This window comes from Rattus norvegicus, chromosome 17, assembly GCF_021556685.1.
Source record: "Rattus norvegicus strain SHRSP/BbbUtx chromosome 17, alternate assembly SHRSP_T2T, whole genome shotgun sequence".
Classification (NCBI taxonomy): domain Eukaryota; kingdom Metazoa; phylum Chordata; class Mammalia; order Rodentia; family Muridae; genus Rattus; species Rattus norvegicus.
This window is the reverse complement of record NC_141550.1, coordinates 90,531,100-90,541,831: the sequence shown is the minus strand read 5'-3', so window position 1 is coordinate 90,541,831 and position 10,732 is coordinate 90,531,100. Positions and strand designations below refer to the sequence as shown.

The window sequence follows — 10,732 nt, the reverse complement described above, 5'->3', positions numbered from 1 at the left end:
GGGCCTCTGGGTGTCTCCTAGTGGCCCTGGGCAGGCATCATCTTGGGTGCGCTCTGCCCTACCCCCTCCAAATGGCATCCAAAAAACTTTAAAAGAAGAAAAGAGGAAGAAAATTATTGTTGGGCCCAAATGAAGTGGATCACCTCCCAGGTCTTGAGTTTACTTTTGTTTTCTTTCTTTCTGATCAAGCCGTGGTCATTTCTCATCCACCAGGAAGTCATGCAGTAAGACGGCTCTCCAGTCTATGTCTCTGCACATCCCGCCCAAGGATTCTAAGGAACACTGCTTTCAAATGAATGGCAAACGAGTTTTTGCTTCTATTCTTTGGAGGCTTACATTAGAATTTTGTAATTCAATGTAATTTTAAAAGTAATCATTTTATAATATATGAGTTATGCGTGTTGCTGATGCATATATGACTGTTTATTTATGTCATGTGAATATTGTAACGTTGGAGATGTTTGGTCCAGTTCTTCCTCCCAGTCCTATGCTCCCAGAAATAAGACCTTGGCCCTATAGCTGGGCTCTACTCTAACTCGAATCATAACTTAATTAACCCATTTATCTATTCTAATCTACATTCTGCACATGGCTGCTTACATGTGCTTAGGTACGGTGTGGCCATCTCATCATGTCTTCCCGGCCAATCTCCTGCCTGGCTCTATCCCTGAATCCTTTCTCCTCCCAGATATCCCACCTTCTATTTCCCTCCTTCCATAGGCCATGGGCTTTTTAATTGGCCGGCGACATATCCATACAATACACAAGATATTCTCTCTACAAACAGCGGGTGTTGAGTAGCTTCAAAGATCAAGAGAAAGACATAAGCTCGTAATGAGCGAGGGAAACTGAATTTTCCTCCAACTGTCTGAGACTCGAGGTTCAGCCTTGTGTACTTCAGAAGCTTGGTGGTTTCTGTCCCTAGAATTCATGAGAGGACACAGCACAGTTCTGTGGGATCTCAAGTATGGAAACAAGAGAGGACATATACTTCAGAAATCAGAACACCAATGAACCCCTTTGTTCAGGACTTAGCACTATGCTCAGTTTTACACATCTGTTTATTTTCAGCATCGTTAGTGTAGAAGATTGTAAGTTCATTGCATAAATAAAACATCCCAGTCTGTTCGTATTAGACATGAGGAAGGCGATGCTATCAGCAAATAGTAAGAAATGTGGACCGAATTAGATTTTTTTTGCCACAATTGGCCAGTGCGAAGATGACCCTTGTGTTAACTTTAATGAAACCCCTCTTTTATAAAATGCATTTTAACCTTTTATAAACATGGGGTACATTTCTATCATCTGGGGGTTGGAAAATTTTGAACCAGTTCTGTTCTACATTAAATACCTATTGCATTTCCTGTCTTACTTGGGAAGACAGTAAAAACAGGAGAGTTGAAGCGTCTTTGCCAGCTTGTCCTATTCTGCAGCTCACGGCATGTGGACATGAAAGTTCCACAGTGATTCTGGATACCATGTTATGCAGCTATGCTCTTGTCTATGCCCCTTACAATCGCATAACTACTTATATCCAAGCAACCGCTTTCAACGGCAGTGGGAACTGCGAAACATCTGGAGATTAGCCTGACATACAACCTCAGAACCTCTGTGTGGTCTCTGTGTGAGAGGCTTTTTCCCCGGTGCAGCCTCACACCCTCACACTTCCCACTCCTCCACCCCCTACTCCCAACCTACCCATCCTCCAACCCACTCTCCACCCCACCCCCATGCCCCAGTGCCAAAGGCTTCATCCTGAGCCCTCGGTGCTGCTGGACAGCAGCAGTAGCTTTAATGGGGAGAATAGTCACGTTCTGGTCCTTGGGGCCTTGCTCTCAGAGGGGGCTGCAGGGCTGTTCCTGGGGCTTTGCTTTCGGCCAGGAGGTGAGCAGTGTCTCCTACTGCACTCTCGCCGTGGTGTAAAACGAGAGATGGGATTAGATCATAGTATGGACACTCCAAAACCAGGAGCCAAAATAGACCCTTCTTCTTGTTGAAGTTGATTACCTCAGATGTTCCGTAAAAGTAACAGAAAGCCTGTAGACACAATGCCAAGGGAGAAATCATAACACTGTAAAACTGCCTTCTAGAATTATCTGAGTAAGCAGGCTACCCCGTATTATTGGGAAAGGCAATTATTTACAAAGAGATCAATTTTCCTCAAATTAATTCTATTTACAGATTTAAAAAAGTAACTAGCTTTATATCAAGTTGACATAAATTAGTTAGTGATTGGTGAAGGAGGACCCAGCACATTGTGAGTAGTGCCACTCCTGAGGAGGTGGTCCTGAGTTCTATAAGAAAGCAAGCTGGGCAAGCCACGAGGAACAAGCCAGGAAGCAGCACCCCACTATGGCTCTGCATCAGCTCCTGCCTCCAGGTCCCTACCCTGCTAAAGCTCCTGTCCTGACTTTGATGATGAACTGTACTGTGAAGGTGTAAGCCAAATAAACTGTTTTGTGCTCCTCCTATGCCCCTGCCCCCCCCCCCACACACACAAATATGATGGTTTGTATATGCCTGGCTCAGGGAATGGCACTATTTGGAAGTGTAGCCTTGTTGGAGTAGGTGTGCCTCTGTGGGCGTGGGCTTTAAGACCCTACTCATAGCTGTCTGGAAGTCAGTCAGCTTTCAGATGAAAGATGCAGAACTCTCAGCTCCTCCTGCACCATGCCTGCCTGGATGCTGCCATGTTCCTACCTTGATGATACTGGACTGAACCTCTGGACTTGTAAGCCAGGACCAATTAAATGTTGTCTTTTATAAGACTTGCCTTGGTCATGGTGTCTGCTCACAGCAGTAAAACTGTAACTAAAACAACTAGCTTTCTAAATAAAATATCTAAAACTGACTTTGAAATTTCTGTGAAAGTACTGAGGGTTGTAGTTAGTTCAACCTACTTTGAGGCTCCAACTGGAAGCAGGGTATTTGGCAGACACTCTGTCCCTCAGAGCCCTGTTTCCTTTCATTTTCTTACACCATTTTGTGAACCTGACACATCTCTGCTTGCCTTCCAAAATTAGAACACCTTGAAGGACAACTATGATACAGTGAGTGTGTCTCTTTAGGGCTCCTCTTGGGCTTTGGCTCAGGAAACCCTTACTGTTGGGGCAGCTCTGCAGTCACACACACGTTATCACTGTATCCAGATATCAAGGGTTGGGTTTTATAGAGACCCCTTTGTTATTTTTGATGCCATTATGTCATTTTGAGGCATTCTCCACAACTCCATGTATCTGATCCTGGGGTTCACTGTCTCCTCTGCACAGCCCATCTCTGATGGCTCCTGTCATTGCTGTCACATGATGCTTCTGGTGACATGGTTTCCCTTGCTGGTCTCTCCAAGATACTCCTTACTCTGTTTCCACACCTTAGCCAATAGAATTGTTTTCCTCTGATATCTTGTTTCACTTGATTTTTTATCTTTCCCATTCATTCTAATCATTGGATTTTGAGCTCTGGGCCCTTACCAAGATTTCCAAATCCAGTTCTGTTATTACCTCCTGTAACTGTGGGGACTTTGTTTCTCAAGTTTTCCCCAGCACTGAACAATTCTGAGTTCCTTGCTGGTGACTGATAGCTACCTCCAGGAATCTCCCAGGGAACACATAGCTCACTATCGTGCATGGACTTTATGTGCAAGGCAGTCTTCTAATGGTTTACAATAATCTTCCCAACAACCTTTTGGATTTATTATCCCCATTTTATAGATGAGACATACAAACATTTCATAGTTTACCCTCAGGGTGTTCATTACTTTTCTCATCGCTGAGACCAAATACCTAAGGAAAATGAAGTTGAATGAGGATTTACTTATTTTGGCTCATGGTTACAGAGGTGTCAGTCTACAGTGGGGAAGTGGGGAAGAGCATTTCAGGAAGCAGAGAGAAAGGGATGCTGGCTCTCTGCTTTTCTCTTTCCATTCTACTGCTCCCTATCCATGGGTTGGCGACTCGTATACTTCGGTGAGTTGCTCTCTCTCTCTCTCTCTCTCTCTCTCTCTCTCTCTCTCTCTCTCTCTCTCTCTCTCTCTCTCTTCCACACGCATGCAAGAGCTTTGACCCACCAATCCCCTGAGGGATTCTAAATCTAGTCAAGTTACAATAAAGATTTGCGGAGAAATAGTTTGGTCACCACTCCCTGTGTTGGGTGGCTCACAGATGTTGGGAATTAGGAGCCCTCTTCTGGTCTCCTTGGGCCCTCAAATGAATGTGTGCATTACAAACATGCAGATATGTGCATAGACATAGACAAACAAACGAAAACCAAAAGAAAGAAACGTAGTTTGATCATTACTCGAAATCATGAGGGTGTTGAGCTGCATGTGGAGTACACCTTTAATCCCAGCACTAGGAAAGTAGAGGTAGATGAATCTCTGAGATCAAGATCAGCTTGGTCTGTATAGTGAGTTCCAGGATGGTAAGATCCTGTCTTGTAAAACAGAACAACAACAAAAAGCCACTGGGGCAAACAATATAAAAATTGCTTTACCACTAAAGATCAACATCTCAGAATGGATTGGGAAGAGCCATTGGGTTCCCTGATTCCTAGCCTGCCATGAAAGCTCCGCCTGATCACCCACTTGAAGTGTCCTAAGGGCTGAGAACAGCTCTGTGAGACCTTGGCTCACAAATTAAACCCAATCTGGTTTGGCTGTTGGTTTGGGCCACAGCCTGTGCTGGGCTCTGCTTCTCATCAGCCATTGTCTACTTGGTGTCAAGACCTGGCTAGGGTTTGAGCTTCTCTGTATCTGTGTTTGTTCTTCCTCACGTGGACCTAGGCCCACTGGCCTTGTTGTGTCTGTCATTTCTCCTGGGATGTTCAGACTCGGGGCTTTCTCCCTTTCATTTTGATAAGCTTCTGTGCCCTTTTCATGTTGGTAAATGTGTGGGTCTTGGCATGATGTGGCATCTGCCGGCAGGATGGAGAGGTCTCCAGCAGTCCTTCTCTGGCTGCCTTTAAAACCTCAGCCATTTTTACCTCTGTGCTTATCTTTCCACTTTCCAATTAAAAGTTCTCAGATCCTCTCTCACCTCCTTCCCTCCTTCTCTTGCTAATGTTGCTTGACTTTACTGCCACCTCTGTGACCTGTGGTTTCCTGGGAGAGCCAGATGTAGCTGTGGGACTTCTCTAATTGTTCCCACAGAAGAGTTGCAGGGAAACTGTGGAGATGCTATTTGTGCCAACAATATTATCCAATTTTTGTTGTGGTGTTGGGTGGGGTGCAAGGGGTGCTAGGTCTTGACCTTGAAGAATGCTTCAGAAATTATATGTAAGGCAATCCAGAGATAAAAGGCAGAAACTGTAGCAAATATTGTGGCCAGGAGAGTATTCTGTGGGATATGAAGCAATTAAATAAGGCCTAACCAACCCCACTGTGTCTGTTCTGCTTTGTGCTGTGTATGCTGACTAGGGAGCTGCAGAGACCGTCCTAAATGTCTGCTTCCAATTGCTACTTTTCAGGCACCCAAATCAAACCAACCCCCAACAACAACAATAAAAACACCAAACAAACAAATGAAAATGTACCATGCAAGGAAAGAAAAGTAGTCTTTCAGATCAATAGAAACTGGGGCTGGAGAGATGGCTCAGCAGTTAAGAGTACTTATTGCTCTTGCAGAAGGCTCAGGGTCAATTCCCAGCATGGTGGCTTACAACTGTCTGTACTTCAGTTCCAGGGATCCAGTACCAACTTTCTGATTTCCACAGGCATGCATGTGGCACGCAGTATACAGACATATCTATGAGCAAAACACTAATATACATAATTAAATCCCCCCAAGAGAACTTTTTAAAAGATGGCTAGAAAGTGTTCAAGAAAAGAAAAAACCAAAATTCAAATCTGAAGTTCAAGATCTTTCTTCTCTTTTATAACCAAAAAGTACTAGAAAAGGTAAGTCTGTCTCTAAATGAAGGGACTTATTACCTTTGCATTCTTCTCCTTGACGGTGCCTTTTCTAATGGCAGAGGAATGGGGAGAGGGAGGGGGTAGGGAGAGATGTCTCACTGATTGCCAACACTTCTTTGAAAGGACAGTGTTAAAAAGCCTTGATGCCAACCACTCGGCTTGTTACCTCGGTCAAAGGTTTGACAGGGAAGTCTTCGATCAAAATAGGGTACAAGGGTTTGTCAATTTTATTACGCATGTTCTCTCCACCCATGGTTCCTCTGATTAATTAAATATGAATGGCCAGACAGAATGAGAGTCCAGCATCACCTAGTAGTCACCTGGGATCTAATCCGGCTGCTGACAGACAACAATACCCTTCTCCTAAAAAGAGCTGGAAACAAAAGTAATTGGCATCTGTGAATGAACCTTCAGCGTCTGTGTTCACATCAGGTCAAATGTGTAAAAGGGAAAACTGGGAGTCACGTTTCCTAAAGTACAAGGATTTGCACAGATGGTTCTTAAACTGCCAACAGTCCCAGAGACAACTACCTTGAGGTTTTTAAAACAAACAAACAAATACCTCGTTTTCATTTGTTGAAAAACTCAGCAAGAGTCTATTGTCTTGGCTTAAAACTCAGATTAGCTTGCAGTTTGCCAATTGTCAGGTTTTTTTTTTTTTTTTACCCAAATGCAACAGCTTCTATTAATATCTTAGGTTTCTAAAGATGGTAACATCTTAAATTAAATTTTGAATTAAATTTTGAGTACAGCAACCTTTCAGCGGAATCCTTGGGGTGTTTGGGCAAAACTACCCATCAATATACCTGTACGTTTATGGTAATGTGCTATATTTTACAAACTATTTGAACTGGGCTGGTTCCTTAAAGATTCTTTTTCCTTCAAAATGATTTGTATCGTTTTAAGCACTAAATGTTTCAAACAATCTTTACTACGTTTACTCATTCATTTGTGCTTTTCTGTGTGACCTCTCACGCTCACACACGTGTGGCAGTCACGGAATAGCTTGCGGGAGTTCATTCCCACACTTCTGCCAAGCGAGTCCTGGCAATCCAACTTGGGTCAACAGACTTGGCGCAAGCACCTTTACCTTAGAGCCATCTCACCATCTTTAAAATACTTCTTAAAAAAGCATGTCGACATGAACTTCTCCCTTTTACTTCCAAGAAAGCAGCAGAGAACAGAAATCTTACCCCAGTTAAAACTCCAGGACAGAGCAAGCCGCACAGTGACACAAAACATCCACAGATAATGGTGTTTTCAGAATTGACCACAGAGCCAGGGACGGTGGTGATGCCTGCAAGGAGGGGTGAGAGACAGTGTGACTTCGAGGCCAGCCTGTAACCTTAGGCTAGCTAAGGTGACATAATAAGATCCTGTCTCAAAAAAAATTTTTTTTTACTACATTTCAGTAATTTTGAAAAAATCCCAGAGTACAAGCAAGATGAATAACTCCAGCCCATGGGCGGAGCTGAGAGGAATGACCGGCCTAGAAAGGCAAAGGGCAACCGTTCTTTCTCATATGTGCATCCAACTTTGTACCTTTGGGTTTGTCTGACTTACAATAAGCTTAAAGCTGGGAAACCAGGAAGGAGACATTGGGTGAAGGAAAAGTGAGCTTCTGGGATAAAACAGTAGATGCTGTGACTGGGAAGGTCATAGGCCCAAGGGAGAAACGACTGTTATTATCTTATGAGTGGGCATAGCATCAATTGCTCTTAATATCTATGCTGAGACAAATAGATTAGTACTGCTCTCCTCACGGCTCATTAGAAAGCCCCCCCCCCCCCAGTGGATGGCAGGCAATTGCAGGGATTAACAATTTGTCAAAGCACAGAGAATAAGCGACTGTGGGTTGCCCAGCCATAAATGGGACACCTGTGTCATACCCTGCCTCACGAGGCTCAGGAAACATCCAAGAGGAGGAAGCAGAAAGACAGTAAGAGGCCAGACTTGTAAGATTCTATGGGTAGGAAGGACTGATGGGAAATGGTGTCTTCTGAGTAGGACAGACTGCTGCCCTGAAACTCTTGTGCTGCTGTGGCTGTCTGCAAACGATGGGGCCAGCCAACTTTCCAGCATGGATGGTCTGAGGCTGTGAAGTCTCTTGGAAGAAGAGTCCTTTTCCTTCCAGAGTGTGACCTATGATAGGTAGCACACATCCCATCAGATGGCTACACACCCATGCTCATGTGGTTGGCATTAATTACACTCAAAGAAAGCCATAGTCAGATACACAATGTAAGTGTTGAAAAGAAGCAACAAAGAGAAAAGGAAAAAAATCAGAGAGGAAAAAAGCCATGTTCCACACAAGGGAACAGAGGCCGGGATGAGCACAATTCCTCATCAAAGCCTTGGGAGGAGAAGACCATCTCATTGTCCATCCTGAAAGATAGCATGCATAGTTTAAATGTCCACACCCTTTAAGAATTCTACTTCAACAAATTTGCCATGAATAAATGATCAAAATGATCTAAGCAGATTTAAACAGTAGAGGAGGGATTAAATACTGATGTTTATCTAAGAGCTATTTCAAATCATGCTCATATTTATTGACAGATTTGTACAATCTTGTTCATTTGTCTGTGTGTATGTGTCTATGTGTGGGGGGTGGGTACAAATGTGTGAAGGGTAGGTCAGCCTCAGGTTTCTTTCCTTCGGTGTAGTCTGCCTTAATTTGTAGGGTAGGGTAGGGCCTATTACTGATCAGAAGTTCATCCAGTGGACTAGACTGGCAGTCCAGCGCCGCCCCCTCAGACCCTGGGATTCATCTGTCTCTGCACCCAGTACTGAGCTTATAAGCATGCACTACCGTGTCTGGCATTTTGAACACAGGTTCTGGAAATAAACTCAAGTGTTCATCTTGTATAGCAAAGGCTTTGCCAAATAGAGCCCATCTGGTGAAATTTTAAAGAGAGGTTATTAGATGGCATGAACTCATGTATTTTCTGAACATAAGCCCAGCATGTTTTCACCAAGGAGAAATAAAGTTTTGTTTAAAAAAGATAAGTCAGATGATCAAACACCATGAGGGCAGCATTCAGCATTGTTTATTAATTATTAGTGATAGAATTCTCAAATCATGAACAAGAAACTGTCTTCCAACTGTGATTGCCTCTTGAAATGACCATTTCATTTATTATAACTGATAGAGTGTATAATATGGCCCCAATGGGTGACTCCAAGTCCAAATTCTTTTACTGTGTAACTTTGCTACTCCAGTCATAAGGAAATATAACTTATTTCTTTACAACTTGAATCTACTGGACTCGCCACCGGCTTTAAGCATTCAAAGCAGTGGAAGTGATGTTCTGTGTCTCTCAGGGATATGTTATGGTTGTGAGGCCTTATAGTTCTACTTCTGCTTTTAGAATATGGCAACTATAGGAAAGTGATTCCCCTGTAAAGAAGCCAGGTGAAGAGGTCCTGGAGGAATAGCATATGTAGAGAGGAGAAAGGCAGATGTCTTAGTTAGGGTCTTTTTGCTGTGAACAGACACCATGATCAGTATGAGTTTTAGAAAAGACAACATTTAATTGGGGCTGGCTTACAGGTTCAGAGGTTCAGTCCATTATCATCAAGGCAGGAAGATGATGGCATCCAGGCAAGCATGGTGCAGGAGGAGCTGAGTTCTACATCTTCACCTGAAGGAAGCCAGGAACAGACTTGAGCATCCTCAGGCAGCTAGGAGGAGGGTCTCCAAGCCCACCCCACAGTGACACACTTCCTCCAACAAGGCCACCCCTTCTAATAGTGCCACTCCCTGGGTCAAGCATATGCAAACCATCAGAACAGAGAAGAAAGATGTGTGCTTTGGTCCAGGCTCTAGGCTTCTAATGGCTTTCAACCTGCAAATTTTAATTCCTCTACCTCCACCCAGTTCCCAACGTGATCTCTGATATATGATTTGGAGATGGCTCGGTGACTAAGAGCACTTGTTCTTGCAGAGGGCCCAAGTTGATTCCCAGCAGCCACATGGTGGTTCACAACTATCCATAACTCCAGTCTGTTAGTCCTAAGGAATCTGGTGCTCTCTTCCGGCCTCCAAGGATCTGAGCAAAACACTCGCAGTCCTAAAATAATCTTTTAAAAGAGGACTATGCTATTCAGCTTAAACTCATTCAGTCATATCACAGAACTCTCAGAAATGTTTAAACCTGTAGAACTTGCCTGACTTCCTAGCTTCATCTCCAGGTTCCTTTTGTTTCAGAAAAACTGAACACTGCCTACCATACTCTATGTCAAGTTCCTTCCAGCCCCTATTTGCCTATTTAACTTTCACTTAAATTTTGAGATTTGGATCCCATGAATGTCACCATGTCCCCTCGAACATTTATTTAAAATTTTTATGTGTGTTTTGCCTGTATGTATGTCTGCACACGGCGCACACGCCCGGTACCTGCATTAGCCAGAAGAGAGCACTGTATCCCCTAGACCTGGAGGTGCAGATGGTTGTGAGCTGCCATGTGGGTGCTGGTAATCAAACCTGGATCCTTTGGAAGAGTAGCCAGGGCACTTGACAGCTGAGCCATCTCTCCAGCCTCCAGATTCACAAATTAAAGATAGCTAACAACCAAAAGCAAGTCAAGATTTTGGAAGTCAAGAAGTAGAGAGAAGACAATGTGTCTGCCTGCTTCATTTGTTCTCTTAGCATCTAGATGGTTATTACCTCATGTCTTCACATGGCCTTTGGATTCTCATCACCTTGAGCTCCTCTTTTTTGCTTGCTTAGGATGGGGTTTCTCTCTATACCCGACTGCCCTGGAACTCACTCTGTAGAGCAGGCTGGCTACAAACGCACAGAGATCCCCCTGCCCCTGCCCC

General features: G+C 43.8%; 1 long non-coding RNA gene across 4 annotated transcripts; it reads right to left on the bottom strand.

Annotated features, from left to right (window-relative positions):
• Window positions 1-403: 403 nt before the first annotated feature.
• On the bottom strand, window positions 404-10,732 carry LOC134482761 (uncharacterized). Of its 4 annotated transcripts, XR_015641930.1 has the most exons (6): window positions 10,578-10,732; window positions 9,460-9,552; window positions 7,102-7,205; window positions 5,530-5,741; window positions 4,297-4,427; window positions 1,042-2,037 (listed from the first exon to the last, which is right to left on the bottom strand). It is a non-coding gene; the product is annotated as an uncharacterized LOC134482761 (long non-coding RNA). The 4 variants fall into 4 exon arrangements; XR_015641932.1 differs by lacking the exon at window positions 10,578-10,732 and having other exon boundaries at window positions 404-2,037; window positions 4,297-4,431; window positions 9,460-10,230; XR_015641929.1 differs by lacking the exon at window positions 10,578-10,732 and having other exon boundaries at window positions 1,026-2,037; window positions 9,460-10,230.